General features: G+C 35.7%; 1 non-coding gene across 1 annotated transcript; it reads right to left on the bottom strand.

The window, feature by feature from the left end:
• Positions 1-14,185: 14,185 nt before the first annotated feature.
• On the bottom strand, positions 14,186-14,292 carry LOC124899847. The gene has a single exon (XR_007057410.1). It is a non-coding gene; the product is annotated as a small nucleolar RNA R71 (small nucleolar RNA).
• Positions 14,293-16,217: the final 1,925 nt, after the last annotated feature.

The raw sequence follows: 16,217 nt of genomic DNA, 5'->3' as shown, positions 1-16,217 counted from the left end.
CAAATTTTTTGGCAGAAGACTATGCAAAGTTGTTCCTATAAGAGATTATAAAGTTGAATAGGGCACCTGTTTCTATCATGTCAGATCGTGGTACTCAATTCTGATCACAGTTTTGGCATTTGTTTCAGAGAGGTTTTATAACTAAGGTGAGCCTTAGTACTACTTTCCACCCGCAGTCGGATAGGCAAGTAGAAAGGACTATTTAGACACTGAAAGACATGCTTAAAGATAGTGTGATCAACTATGGTGGTAGTTAGGTTAATTATTTAACTCTTATAGAGTTTACGTATAATAATAGCTACCACTCTAGTATTGGTATGGCTCCTTTTGAGGCCTTGTATGGTAGGAGGTATAGGTCTCCCATTGGGTGGTTTGAAGTTGGTGCGGCTGAGATGTTTGCCCTAGATTTAGTTCACCAAGTAATGGATAATGTGAAGGTGATTTGGGATAGTCTTAAAGCCACCCAAAGTTGCCGAAAGTCCTATGCGGATGTGAGGTGAAGGGAGTTTGAGATTAGTGTTGGTGATTGGGTGTTCTTAAAGGTATCCCCCATGAAGTTTGTGATGTGGTTTGGTAAGAAAGGGAAGCTTATCCCCCGATATGTTGGTCTGTACTTGGAGTTGAAGAGGGTTAGTAATGTTACGCATGAATTGGAGTTGCCCCCTAGTTTGAGCTCCATTCATCCGGTGTTTCACATTTTGATGTTGAGAAAGTGTGTGGTGATCCTTCGATGGTTGTTCCTTTGGAGAAGGTAGGTATTTCAAATTTCTTGTCTTATGAGGAAGTCCCGATTGAAATTTTGGATAGGCAAGTTTGTCGGTTGCAGATGAAAGACATAGCATCGGTAAAGGTTCTATGGAGGAACCACAAGGTAAAAGAGGCTACTTGGGAAGCCGAAGAGGACATAAAGTCCAAGTATCCGTTCTTGTTATCCACTCCAAATAATTGTTCTTAAGGTATGGGTATTCCTTAATATCTTTGTTTTTTATCTTTGTTAAAGGTAAAAGCAAAGGTAAATGGAGTCAAATCGTGCTAGCAATTGCCTTAACCCATCATTCGAGGACAAATTATCAAAGTGGGGGAGAATTGAAACACCCCAGTTTTTTGGCCCTTTGAAATTTCTTGAGCTTTGAGCTTGGTGCCTTGGTAACGACTTACCCTATTAGTTGTAGGGCATCTTGATGAGTAGTTGGGACGAGTCGTAAACAAACCAGTAAGTTTATTTCTAGATTTTTCTCTGAGTATGAGTGGATCACTATGAGCCGTAAGGATATGTTATGAGTTGTTAGGTATAATCGTAGGGTGTCCACTGTAAGTCCCAAATTGGGTTCTGTATTGACTACGACTGGACCGTATGAGTTGTAGGGTCCCATTACTAGTGGTTCATTGAGTCGTAAGGATAACAGTGTAGGGTACCTTGGTAGAACTGCCTTGGTTACAACTCGTGGTGATGAGTCATAAGGAGAGGCTACGAGGTAAGGGTTTACTCATAGTCAAAGGCAACCCTTTTTCAACTTTTATGTTAAGGGCATTCTAGACATCTCCCTTCTCACCCAACTTGAAACCCATGTTTTATAATCCCCTTAAGGTATCATTAGCCCTTATAAACACATCAAAGTAACTTCTCAACACTCCCAAATTCCTCAAGGTCAAGAATACTTAGGGTTTTCAAGAGGTTGATCAATTAGGGCTTTCAAGGGTGATTTCTCTGCGTACATCTTTCTATTTCAGGAATGTGTCTCTTCCCTCATTGTTAATTTGTTAAAAAACATATGTATTAAAGTGTTATTCATATGAAATTGTTTTGATTTTGAAAACAAAGGTTTTGGGTTTTGAATTCTTATTGTTGAACAATATTTTCCCATAGTTTAATTATGATTATTCATTCTTCAAATATGGTTTTGAACTTGTGGGTGCATGAGTATGGTGAATGAACTAGGAATTGTGATTTTCCCAAACTTGTGACTAAGACAAAGGTATGTTTGAGATTTTCCCAAATAGGTGGAGGTGAATCCCAAATCACTATCCTAATCTTCTTTTCCCAATTACAAACTCCCATTTTGGGATGGATGTGAATACAGGCTATCTCAAGCTACTGCAGCTACTTGAGATTTAATTATCGTGAAGAAGATTAAGATACATGAAACACTAGAATAGATGAATATCACACTCTCTCTATGTAGCTAATCCGCTAGGGTTTCCACAACCCTAGCTAAGGGAATTAGCAACTCATATTTATGGGATCAATCATAGAATCCACAGACAAAATTATAAAATCAATCTCCAAATATTAAGGAATAAATTCCAAAGTTCTAAATTGAATAACAAACCAAGAACAAACCAAGAATAGATGAATGAGATTAATATCTGAATTTATTGGTGAATAGTTAATGAATAAATAAACAAAGTATAAAGGGTATATTTATAGATTACAAAAACCAAATCCTAATTATAATAGGACAACCCTAGAAATCATCTCCTAAATAAAATTGAAAAACACTAGAAATAAAATCCTAAATAAAATAGAAAAACTTAATTACCCGTACATAATAGGACTTAAAAACATAATAGGAGTGTAATTGGGATATATGGAAAACCCCGAAAACAAATCCTAACTAAAATGGGATAGAAAAAGCAAGTTGGCCAAACTTCTAACTCGTATCTTCATCTTCAACCGAACATAACTTTTTGTGTACTTGGAATTTTTTAGCTCAAAACCAACCAAAAGATATAAAATTGAATTTTCTTTCCAACGATACAAATTTTTCCTTAATCTAATATCGGGGTGAAAAGTTATGGACAAAATACTGAAGCATTGTCGAAGCTGAGTCGAATCTGTCTGAGATACGATTTTAAGGTCTGTCCAAGATACGACTCGTACATTCTCCTTACGGATTGTTAGAAGGAAGTCGTACCTTGGGAATTTAAGGCTAAAAATAGGTTCTGACTATGGATTAAGCCACCTTTTATAGTTCTTCTTGAATTTGGCATCCAAAACCTAATTTCCTGCAAAATCACTCCCCAAAACTCATCAAATCTAACAACATAGCCTTAAGTATATGCATATTTTCATAGTTTAAGTATCGTAAGTTCTATATTCCTATAACATATCAGTATGGTGAATGAACTAGGGAATTGTGATTTTTCCAAACTTGTGAATTTTGAAGTGGTTATGACCCCAACTTCATAGTGTGAAATTGATTTTGAGTTATGAGAATTGTAAAATTGAAATAGTCTTGAACTATAGCATGATATAAAAATTTATTTGAAACACAATGGTCTGATTTAATGAACAAAGTGAGTCGTTGTTCCCCCATATTGTATTAATGAACAAAGGGAATTATTTTCTCTGAGAGAATGGAAATTTCTTTGGCATGTTGTTGTTACGTTGAAAGTGTAGTTGATATGACGATACCAACAATGTATGCTTTAATGTGAAATGTGGTTCATGATTAGGATTGTGTGATAAATATTTTAATTAGGCTCTAATAAGGGTTGTGTAACTGAGGCATGAAAGTGAAGGTCTGGGTGACCGACACTGGAAATCATATTTGCCGATACAGGGGTCAAGGTGACTGGGGAGGTTTGAGTCCCCCTTATTATTATTATTATTTCATGATTAGGGAGGTTTAAGTCCCCCGTAGATCATTACATGATCGGGTGCTTGAGTCACCTTAGTACATGTCGGGAGGTTTGATTTCCCCGTGTGCATATATATGATATTATTCTCTAGTTCGTGCGGTTACACGCACTAAAACCTAACCAGAGAGTAAGAGATGGGGCCCAAATATCCCATTGGTACTATTATATGATGGATGAGCTACACTATCCAGGCTAAAGTTTTGAAAATGCATGTTAAGCCTTGTTCCCTATCCAGGTATGTGATATATATATATATGTATGTGTGTGTGTGTGTGTCTGTGTGTGTGTATGCATCTAATTATGTGCATTGGTTTGAATGATGTTAAATTGTTGATCATGTCATTATGTTGTCCTTATACCCGAGTTACATGCTAGCGCTCACCCCATTAACTATCTTTGGACATTGTATCCCCATGCAATGGAGGAATTGGTCATATTTCTACTCCTCCAGCTCAGTGATTAGGATTCAGGATCAGCTCATGAGTTTACATTGAAGTGGTGAGCTTCCACACATCAAAAGTCTATATTTTGTATTTTGTTTCTATTATGTCTTAGTCATATTTTTTGCTATTGTCGGGGGAATGTCTTGACACTTTATTAATATTTAGTTTTGGATTATTTCTTAGAAGTCTTTGTTTGGACTACTGTGGTTATTGGACAGTGTTGGTCGGTTGTTTGACCGTTGGTCAGATATCCATATATGCATTGAAATTTTCTTAAGCTATTGCACGCTATCTTGTTATATGTTTGAAATTCATTCGACTTTGGGGTATGCTGTGTTTGGTTTAGTCAGGTGCAGGGGGTGATCTTCAGTCCATGTGGCATTTGAGATACCCGACATGACCAGGACCTAGTTTGGGTCGTGTCATTAGTGCAGTCTATGGCATAAAAACCAGTGATATGTTGAAAAAGTTAAAGACCTTTCCAAATTTGTGTGACATGTCATTTGCTTTGATATATTGACCACCATGGATCTTTGTATAGCATTATGTATATGAATGTGACACTTGTTGTTTAAGTTAGGGCATGAACTTGACAGTTAGTGACTAATAGTGTAAGTTTTTTCCAAGTGAGTGTGCTTGCATTCATATCATTTTTACATTATGTGTAATATTGAACCTAACTAGTTAGTCTTACTTAGGTCGTAGGATAGCTGGTTACGAAAGGGTCATAGGCCATTTTTTATTTTAGTCCACTTACCCTAAATGACCATCCAAATAATGTAAATGTCCTTTGACCCCTAATTTTGAGCTTAAATTGACCCTTTTTATTGATTAGCTCCCCATTCTGATTTTTCTTTTTACCTTTGTTTTGGATCTGGTCCCTCCTTTAACATTGTGCACCTCAATCCAAAAAAATAAGTTAAGGGTAGCTACTATAGAGGTAGATGAAAAGAAGAATGGGGTACAAAAAGAAAAGACTAGTGATAAAAGAGAGATTAACAATTGTGGTTTGTTCTAAAAGAGAAAAAGTAAATGAACGAAAAAGAAATAGAAAAGTTGATTTTAAAATAATGTCGCACCCATCATAATAAGAAAGAAAAAATAGAATAAAAGGAGAATACGGAGGAAAAAATTTGTCCAAAGTGGAATAAAGATAGTGTAGTGCCAAGGATGTCATACTCAATATTTTTAAATATAAATATCCATCCCCAAGCGTATGGCACAAGCCAAGTAAAGTCCTATAGTGATCATGGTTCAACTATTTGAAAACTGAGAAATAGAAAATAAAGGCAAGCCTATGGTATTATACATTCATTGTTTGAATTTCTTTGTGAGAGCGAGTGAATTTTTACTAATCCTAATCTGAATTCTTATTGTGTAAATGAGACTTCCTTGTAGTGATGGACTAGGATAACATTGTTGACTGCTAACTTTTAGGGTAACTAACATTTGTGTATGCAAACTTGTCTAGTGGTATTGTAATATCATCCATAGATCCTCTTATGTAAATTTGATAAGTAGTTTATGCATGCTTGTTTTATATTGAATTAGAAAAATGGGAGAGGAGTCAAACTTGTGTGATGTACTATCAAAGAGTAAGACTACATAGTTTTCCTAGGTTTCTTTCATTGAAGCATCGTGACATGTTTGTTTGTTTTATTGCTCGAGGAAAAGTAAATATTATAAGTTGAGGGTGTTAATGTGTCGTGATTCCCTTACAAAATAGGACTTTGTCAGTTCTTAAGTATGTGTAAATGTGATGTGTTTTTTATATTTATGCAGGGAAATAGGGTTCAGAAGCAAAGTCAAAGAAAATTATTAAGAAAATGACTAAGTGTTCGAACCATGTTCATGTCCAACAAAATCTTGTTCATAGTAAGCGGAACCTTCTTCACGACTAGTGGAATATTATTCATGGCTTGTGGAACCTTTTATTAGCCATCCAACTTGTCCGCGAAAATGTCCTAGTTTAGATGTAGGTTGTTCACAACCAGCAAAACTCCGTTCATGGCCCATTGAATTTTTCACGAGCTATCCTACATGTCTGTGAACCTTATCTTGACAATGTGCAAAGTAGTCAAGTTCCTATGAAGGTTGTTCATGACCCATGAACCAACCCACGAACCGTGTTGGCTGGTCATGGAAAGTTATACTGAAGATTGTCAAAATTGGACCTCAAGTCCACGAGCTTAGTTCTACAAATTTATTTTCCTAGATGTGTTTGTCTATAAATACCTTTTGTAGGTTTTATTTTAAAGTGTGACACACTACTGTGCATCCTTAAGCCTTAGAAACATATTACATTGATTTCTCCTTGCATTTAAAAGATTATTTCATACTTTGATTCTTGGTTATTAATTCTTCTTGGCTAATTCAAGATAGATTCTAGATTTATTCCACTCAATTTATAAGTTAATTTTGATTTTTTCTATGATTTCTAATTGTGATTCTTAAGCCATGAGTAGCTAAATCTCATAACTAGGGTTGTGGAAACCATGATGAATTAATAAAGAAGGTTAAAGTACATAGTGATTCTTGAACAATAATTATGCATGTATTTCTCTTCTCTTCATATTGATTTCTTTTTAATGAGTGCACATATTAAAACTCGCATTAATTATTTACTTGTTGGACCAAAAGGTAGAGAATAGAAAAAGGGATTAACAATGAAGATTTGAGGCTATCAACCCTCATCTAATAGATTGAGACCTATTTAGGCATAACTAAGTTGGAATCAAGAGTAAGGGTTATGTAAAGCAAACACTCATGGACGGACCAATTTGAATAGTAATATTCACCTAGATAGAGGACCAACCATTTAGGTGAACCTGGCTTACCGATTTTGCATGCTAAGAATGTCACAACCCAATTATTAATTCATGATGATGCCCACTTTATACTACCAGTAGGTAAAACAAAACATACTCTAGAGCTATAAGCAATGGGCTAATTTGGTGGAAAATTGCATAAAAGCCAGTGATTTGCAAGTAAAGACTTACAACAATAATTCAAGTAATAATAATAAGTAGAAAGATAGATAAGATAGCAATAACATCCCACGACTTAGTAGTGTCAGTACAATAGCCACAAACAAAAGAAATATGAGTACAATAATAGTCATATATACATCAACCTTGAATAACGAAAGACTAAGCAAAAGTAGAAGAATGAGATAAGGTCAACTCCAGCTTCGAGAGCACACCTTGTCTCCAAACTCTAATCTACACGATCATAGTGTCAACAACAACCACTAGTACTCAGATTCACAACAAAAAGGTTTATAAGTATAGTGTGAGTCCCAAAGCCATGGGTACTCAGTAGGCATTATCGGCCTACTATGTTAAATCATAATACAAGAATAATAATGATGCAAGACAAATAATCTAAGTCAAGTAAAAGAGCAAACCTAAAATGATGTTTCTCATACTGTAAGTAAATAAACAATCCAAAATAATAATAACATTAAAGAAGACATAACTATCACTACAAAACAAGCTCCCATAAGCCAGTAAGTATGGAAAAGTAAATAACCCAATGCGGGCCCTCTTAAGCTTGGAGGGTACAATTCAAGAGAAGAAGTAATTGGAAATGTAATAAATAACCATATCTCAAAGACATAACCATGAATCCTTCCATAACATAAATACCATAAACAAACTCTCAGTGTAGTACTTGAATCAAAACTCATGTAATCAATTATCGTACTTGAACTGGAACTCATAGATCATAAAGCGTCGGTATTAAATCAAAACTAGAATCAACTTAAAAGTATCAATCATGCATAAGTATCACGTATCTATCCTCTTCAAACTTTAAAATATGCATTTAAAAGATACAACACGCCTAATAAGTCTACAAGAAGCTAATGATTGTCTTGGCCTAAAGTGGGCTAGAGGGACCCGCTTCTAATCTCCGAAATCCATTCTGAGGAAAATTCTACCCCAAACTAAGTTAAGGTATCATATTCTACTACTAGATATTAAATAGGACAATTGTAGTAGTAGAAACTAAGCCAATAATGCCTGATTTACAGTTCCTTAATAGACTAAATATTCCAAATAATACTAATTATACCTTCAAAACCTAATTCCCAACCCATATCTAGCACATTATTATAAACATACTACAAATTATCCCAATCTTTGTGAGAGGTAAGCCTATCCTACCTTGACATCAAAGAAAGCCCAAAGAAATCATTCAGATGATGAATTTCCCATCTGAGAAACTTCTGCATGATGCCATGCTATCCAAATGACAATATACTCACCAATACAAGAACAATAGGATCAATATTGCATTTTTATACTTTGGGTCCAAAATCAACCAAAAATTCCATGTGGGTCCTGCTTGCAGAATCACACTTTCAAAACTGTCAATGCGTTCCTCTATGCTCAAGAAACATTTATCCTCAAGTATGGGTAATTTCCAAGTTCAAATGGTTCTAAAATTAACCTACCAATGTCCTAGGGATTTTGGGAAATAATAGAGAAATTAACCATTGAATTAATGAGAACTTTCCAAGAATTTGGAGAAAAAACGAGTAATTCAAGTTCACGAACACCCCAAAATCACCTATTAATGTTTCTCCCAAGTTTCCACATGTTCTAGGATTTTTCACTCTTGAGCTTGTCTAAAAATGGGAGAAAAAGAAGGCAAATAGGGCATTTAATAGCTCCCTGGTGCCGCTAAAGTAGGTACTGGGTCATTTTAGCGGTCACTGCAAAAGCGTCTAGGTGCCACTAAAGCGGTATCGGCTAATACTTGGCATGCCATTAAAGTGGCTTAAACTTTAGTGGTCAGCTTACCACTAAATTAGCTTGCAGGGGCATGTCGAGCTACTAAAGCGGATGCACCAACTGAAGACTTGAGAATTATTTCAAGTTTCCATCGACCACTAGAGATTCATTTGAAATCCCGTATGTGCAAGAAAACTATGCTACCCTATAAATTTTGACATTTCAGACTCGATAGCGCATTTGAAATTTCCATCTAAGGTCGTTTTGATGGAAAATAGGTTTCACACCCAAGTGCCATTTTTTACATTTTCGGCCAATAGCCAGAAAAGAGTGCATAAGCCTTAGGATCCAAACTAAAGGTCCACCTAGCCTAAAATTAATATTTTGGATGGAACTGTCAGAATTGGCATACGAGGTCATTTGACTTAAGTTTTCACCCGGTAGCCAATTCATACCAATGAAGACTTCAAAAAAGGGAATTGGCTCTAAAACTCATGCGAACTGCCCAGTAACTGAACTGTCAGCTCCACCAAGTCATAAATAACTTGGGACAACTATACGAAAGCTCCAAGTTGCAAAAATACTTGGAGATGCAGAAAATAACCTAGAGGGTCATTACGATATCCACTACTAAAATAACTTTCATCCACAAAACTAAAGGGTTAGGATGTACCTGAAGCCTCGAACAAGTAAGGATACTGGGCCCACATCTTGTTCTAAATCTCCCAAGTAGACTCCTCTACTAGATGGTGTCTCCATTGAACCTTAACAACCGGTATCTCTCTAAAGTGCAACCTTCTATCGTCCCTAGCTAATATGAACACTAGCTCCTCCACGAACATCAAGATCTCTTCCAACTGAACTGAGCCCCATTTGTTCACATGAGATGCATTTGGAATGTACCACCACAACATAGAAACATGGAAAATTATATTAATAGTAGAAAAATCTAGGGGCAACGCTAACTCAAATTCCACCTCTCCAACTATGCAAAGAATCTCAGAAGGTCCAATATATCTAGGGTTGAGGTTGTCGTTCCTCTCGAGTCTCATCATACCCTTCATGGGTAATACTCAAAGAAATACCCAATCACCAACTCCAAATCTAAAGGAACAAAGTTTATGATATGCATAAGTCTTTTGCCTACTCTGAGTTGCCCTCAACCTATCCTAAATCACCCTTATTCTATCCAACATCTATTAAAGAAAGTTAGTTCCACAAGGTCTAACCTCATAGATTTTGAACCATACAATTGGAGAACAACATTGCCCTACCATACAAAGCCTCTAACAGTGTCATCTTAATACTCAAATAGTAGCTATTATTATATGTGAAATCTTCCAAAGCTATGTGCTACTCCTACTAACCTCCAAAAAACATGACATAAACTCAAAGTATATCCAAAATAAGCTAAATAGTCTTTTGTAACTACCGATCGGTTAAATGCCCTCAGAATCTACAGCAGTACTCTTGGACCTACCACTCAACACCTAATCATGAATGATGTAAAGTCTAGTATTCTCAAGCTGACGACTCTGAATCTACTTAAGTAAGGTAGACCTTACCTCAACACTAGCAAGAATCCTCCTGGATCTGAAACATTAAGTTGCACTATCAAGTTGGTTAAGGACTGGATGCCCCATACCAATGGACTCTGAGAAACTAGATAGAAGCCAAGCAAACCATACTCACCTCCTTCTAGCTTAAGAAGTTGGCTACCCTATTCACCTTGCTTAGATGATGTAAAATAGAGATGTCATAATCCTTAAAAAATTTTATCCATCTGTGTTGCCTAGAATTTAGCTATCTCCTAGTCATAAGATGCTGAAGACTACAATGATCAGTGTAGATATCACAATGCACGCCATAAAGATAATGCCTCTAAATCTTACATGTAAATCCATAACTCAACCATGCTGCATCAAGACACAACCAAGCCAACACTAGAAGCATCAAAATATATGGTAAATTCCTCACCCTCAATAGAAAGAGCCAATATAGGAGATAAAGTGATAAATCACGAAAGCTTTCAAAATCTCAGCTCACACTTATCGCACCACTGGAAAGGATCCTTTTTCTTAGTCAATCTCTTAATCAAATACCTATAATAATCGACCAAACCAATGAAGCTACAAACCTCATATGTAGATATTCGTCTGGCCCAATCGCGAATAGCCTTAATCTTTACCAGGTCTACTATAATCCCATCTTTAGACAACACATATCCTAGGGATATCATCGACTCAATCCAGAACTCACACTTAGATAATTTGGCAAAAAGCCTATGATCTCTCAAAGTCTAGAGCACAATCCTCAAATATTATAAGCTCCTACCTACTCCTTAAATATACCAGAATATCATGATTAACACAATCATAAAAGAATCTAAATAAGGCCTAAAACACATAGTTTATTAAATCCATGAATGTTGTTGGGGAATCGGTCAATCCAAAAGATATCACCAAAAAATCATAATGGCCATAACTGGTCCTAAAGGCTATTTTTAGGATATCCTTAGCCTAAATCCTTACCTAATGGTAATTGGACCTTAAGTCAATCTTAGAGAACACCGTTGCTTCCAGAAGCGAGTCAAGAAAATTATCAATACGAGGCATAAGGAACCATCTTTCTTCTTCATAAATAAATTAGGAGCACCCCAATATGACATACTTGGTATAATAAAATGCTTACCCAGAAGATCATAAAGTTGGGAATTTATCTCCTTAAGCTCGATAGGAGCCATATGATAAGATGCCATAGACGGGTGCCCAACTCAAGATCAATAATAAACTCAACATCATGATCAAGAGGAAGGCTAGGTAAATCGGTAGGAAACATATTAGGAACTCATAAACTATAGGAATAGAGTCAAGTGATAGACTTTTCTTACTAATATCACAAATATAAATGAGATACGACTCGTCACCCCTAAAAATAAGTATCCTTGCCCAAATATAAGAAATAATCTCCATCAGTTTGCGGCTAATAAACTCCTGCCACACAATCAGGGGTATGTCGAGCATGGCTAAGGTAATGGTCTTAGCAAAACAATCCAAGACTGCATAATAGAGGGATAACCAGTCCATGCCCAGAATCATATCCAAATCCATGATGTCTAAAATAATTAGATCAACCTAAGTATCAAACTCTTGAACAGTTATGAAATATGATCAATAAACCCCATCCATTACTAAGGAATTACCCATGAGAGTAGATACTCATAATGATCTTAGGCATATATATATATGTCCAAGCACTAATACTCACCCATAATAGGACTTATTCTATGAGTTAAAATGTGTTATTCTTATTATGTTTGATGTGTAATTGCATGATTTAGCTAATAGACATGATTAGTAATGTGGGATTGATTTTTGATGAAATTGGATGCATGATGGGAAAGGAGTAATGATTGAAGCTTTGGGATTGATTTTCTTGACATGAGAAGAAGTGGATTAAGCTCAAAAAGTATGAATTTGGAGGCGGGAAAAAGTAAAGAAGCAATGATTCTAGAGAGGGAATAAGTAGTGAGATACGGAGGCTATTCCCCTGGACTAAGCCCCACATCGTCTATTTAAATTTTGGACCAAACTCAAATTCCAATGAGGGTCCGCGATAGCCCCATAGTGCGGGCCCTATTCCCTTGAACTAAGTAGTGCAGCGCAAACCTATTACATTGGATTTAATACCATGACCGGTATCCATTCCCTAGTTGTGACCTCCGTAATGTGGAGGTGGCCCATCACTAGTCTAAACTTATCCTGCTATAAAAGAAAAACTCAAGCACAATTGAGATTACTTTTGCAGATATGAGCAGAGACTAAAAACAATACTATATTTATCTTAGGGTTCTTTGAACTTCATTCTTTCAAGATTACTTCTTGGTATGATTAATTATTCATTTTTTATGTTGAATTCAAACATAAGGCGCTAAACGCTCTTGTTCTAGGGTTGAGGCTAAAACATGATTACACTTTGATTTGCTTAGAGTTGTTTACTATTGAATTATCATATGGGTTATTCTTAATCTATTGTGCTTACTATTTTGATGAATGACCACAATTAAAAGACACTTAAATTCCTTTGTGAATCTAAGAGGAGAATCATGGGATAGAACAAAGAGTTTAAGGAGCAAGGTTCTTATTCTTTCATAAAATAAGGGATTTGATTTAGCATCTAGGAAAGGGATATATCTAGAATCCTTGTTTGGTTCACTTATAGGATGACATATTAATACATCTAAATGGATTATTGAATCCCCTCTCAATGATGTAGTTGCATTGTCTAGTTAGGTAGAAGATTAGAGGATCTGGAGACCATGATCATACTCTAAACCTTGGGAATCAATAACCTAATAATCAACTAAACTATGAGAAGAATAGAGATTTGTAAGATTATTAAAAGTGTCTCAACCCTAGAATTCCCATTAGTATTGTTTACAACCCTACTTACGTTGCTATTATCGTGCATTGTTATTTCCTTATTAATTTATATTTTTTCTCAAATCTTTACAATTATCTTGGTACTTTGAAACACTTGATACATTATTTTCAAAATTGAAGATTAGTTGAATTGCTAGTTAAGTAGTCCTTGTTGGAATGATATTCGACTATCTTAGTCACTATATTACTTGTACGATTGCGTGCACTTGCGTGTATGTTAGACCACAATAAGTTTTTGGAACCATTGCTGAGGACTAGTATAATTAGTAATTTTCTAAATTTTTGATTTTAGATAATAAGTATAAGTGTTAACGACTTGATCTTAGAGGCTAAATTTTGCAGGATTAGTGAAGTATCAAACTAGCAAGAGATAGAGAGTTGGTAAAGCCTTATGCAAAATTAGAATAGGCAGTTCATCGGTGGTGATAAGCTCACTATCTAATTCAGCAAGCTTAAATGGTAGAGCAAAGAGATCCTAATCTTTTGATCCAATTCATTAAAATACTTCACGTGCCCCAGCTTTTGGAGTTCTATATGCTTTTACAAATGCACCAGTCACTAGACCGATGCGTGAAGTGGTAATCCCACTCATGAGCCATGCTACTAATTGTATCTACAAGCTAGAGGCGGGTGGTCAGTTTGAATTGAAGCAGAATATGGTATAATTGTTGTGTTTTAGTGGACAATTTACAGGGTTCACACATGAAGATCCACAGCAGCATATATAGACTTTTCTTGAAATAAACGATACTTATATTCCTACTAGTATATCTACTGATTATGTCAAACTGAATCTCTTCCCTTTTTCTTTAATTAGGGAAGCAAAAGGTGGTTATATATAGAACCACCAAACTCCATCACTTTCTGGGATGATATGGCTCAAAAATTTCTTATTCGATTCTTTCCATCTGGGTAGATAGCATGCTTAAGAAGCAAAATTCTGAGTTTTACGTAGAAAAAAAGAGAAAATCTTAACCAAGCTTGGGAAATACTTAAGGTTATGCTAAGGAATTTCCCTCACCATTATTAGTCTAATTATGTATTGGTTCATACTTTCATAGAGGTTCTTGAGCCAAACACCAAGGTTCTTTTGGATTCAACAACAGGTGGGCAAGATCTTGAGAAGACATATGATGAATTATACACACTACTGAATCAGATTTCACAAGGGAATATTGAGCGGCATGCTGACTCAAAGAGTGCTCCAAAGAAGGTTGCAGGTGTATTGGAGGTGCATCAATTTACTGCTTTATTAGCTCAGCTTACTACACTACAAAATTAGATAACTAAATAGTTCAGTAGTCTAAAGTTGGGGGTTACACAGCCGGTAGCAACATCTAATGCAATTTAACAAGAAAACGCTTGGTGTGAGATTTGTGGAAGCAGTAAGAATATAGCGGATGCTTGTGTGGTTAACCCAGATTTTGTAAATTATGTGGGGAATGCTAATCATCAAGGGAAGAAAAACTATGGTAACACTTACAATTTAAATTAGAGAAATCATCCTAATTTCTCATGGTGTAGAAATCAGGCACAGAATAACAATCAGTATAGGGGGCTAGTACAACATAACTAGTAGTAGCATATGCAAGCAAATCAGACCATAGATCAAACAAGAAATATCAAAGAGATATTAAAAAATATTATGGTTTCTTAATCTCAATTACTTACAGATGTGAAAAGCCAACAGATTATTACAAAAAACTTAAAGATGCAGATTGATCAGATGGAAAGAGTGCAGAACACTAAGTCACAGAGAGGTATACTAAGTGATATAGATCCAAATCCAAAATAGGTAAATACAGTCACGACTCGGAGTGGATTGGAGATAAAAGAGCTAGAACCTGAACAGTAGAAATCAAAGGATACTGATGCTAAAAAAGAAAAAGATGACCAGAAGGGCGAGAAGGATATAGTAGAAGGCAATGAAGATAGGGTTGAAAAAGTTTGACCACCTCCACCCTTCCCACAGAGGTTGTAGAAGCATCAGGAAGAGACTAGTTACAAGTAGTTTTTAGGATATTTTGAAACAGATTTATATCAATCTTCCCCTTATTGATATTTTGCAGAGAATTTCAAAGTATACTAAGTATGTAAAAGACATTGTGGCAAACAAGAGAAGATTGATTGAATTTTCTACAGTATCACTTACTTGGGAGTGCACATCAAAGATTCAGAATAAATTGCCTACAAAGCTGAAAGATCCAGGTAGTTTCACATGGCAGATCACCATTGGACAATTCATCAGTACTCATGGGTTGCGTGATTTATAGGCAAGCATCAATCTCACACCCATATTGTGGTTTAGGAAGATGGGTCTTGGGAGTTCCAAACCCACTACCATTATTTTGTATTTAACCAATAGGTCTCTTGCTAGGCCTGAAGGGATTATTAAGGATGTATTAGTATAAGTGAGATTGCTGATTTTCCCATTGGATTTTGTAATTCTTGATTTTGAAGCAGATTCAGCCATTCTATTTATTTTGGGAGATACATTCTTAGCAATAAAAAAGTTACTTATTGATGTAGCTTCAAGGAATATGACCGTGAGAGCTCATGACAAAGTTGAGGTCTTTGACGTATACAAGGAAATAAAGTTGCCTACTGTGTATCAAGAACTATCTACTATTATAGTTGTAGACCATGAGTCTGAGATTTACTTATTATTATCAAAAGATCCACTAGAGTGAGATGTGATGGGATATAATCTCTATGGTGATGTAGAGGAACTTGAAATGGAATAGGTTATGGATTTGGCATTGATTGACACTAGAATGTTTCTTTTTTAGCTGTTGAATAGTCCGATTGGCCTATTTCCCAAGGCGTCTGTTGATGAAGCACTTAAACTAAAGCTCAAGCCTCTTTCTTCTCATTTAAAATATGCTTTCCTTGGTGATGATAATACTTTACTTGTGACTTTTTCTTTAGGTTTGTCTGATGTGTTGGTGAGAGAG

The sequence above is a fragment of the Capsicum annuum genome, chromosome 6 (genome assembly GCF_002878395.1).
Source record: "Capsicum annuum cultivar UCD-10X-F1 chromosome 6, UCD10Xv1.1, whole genome shotgun sequence".
Classification (NCBI taxonomy): domain Eukaryota; kingdom Viridiplantae; phylum Streptophyta; class Magnoliopsida; order Solanales; family Solanaceae; genus Capsicum; species Capsicum annuum.
This window is presented reverse-complemented; position numbering and strand designations above follow the sequence as displayed.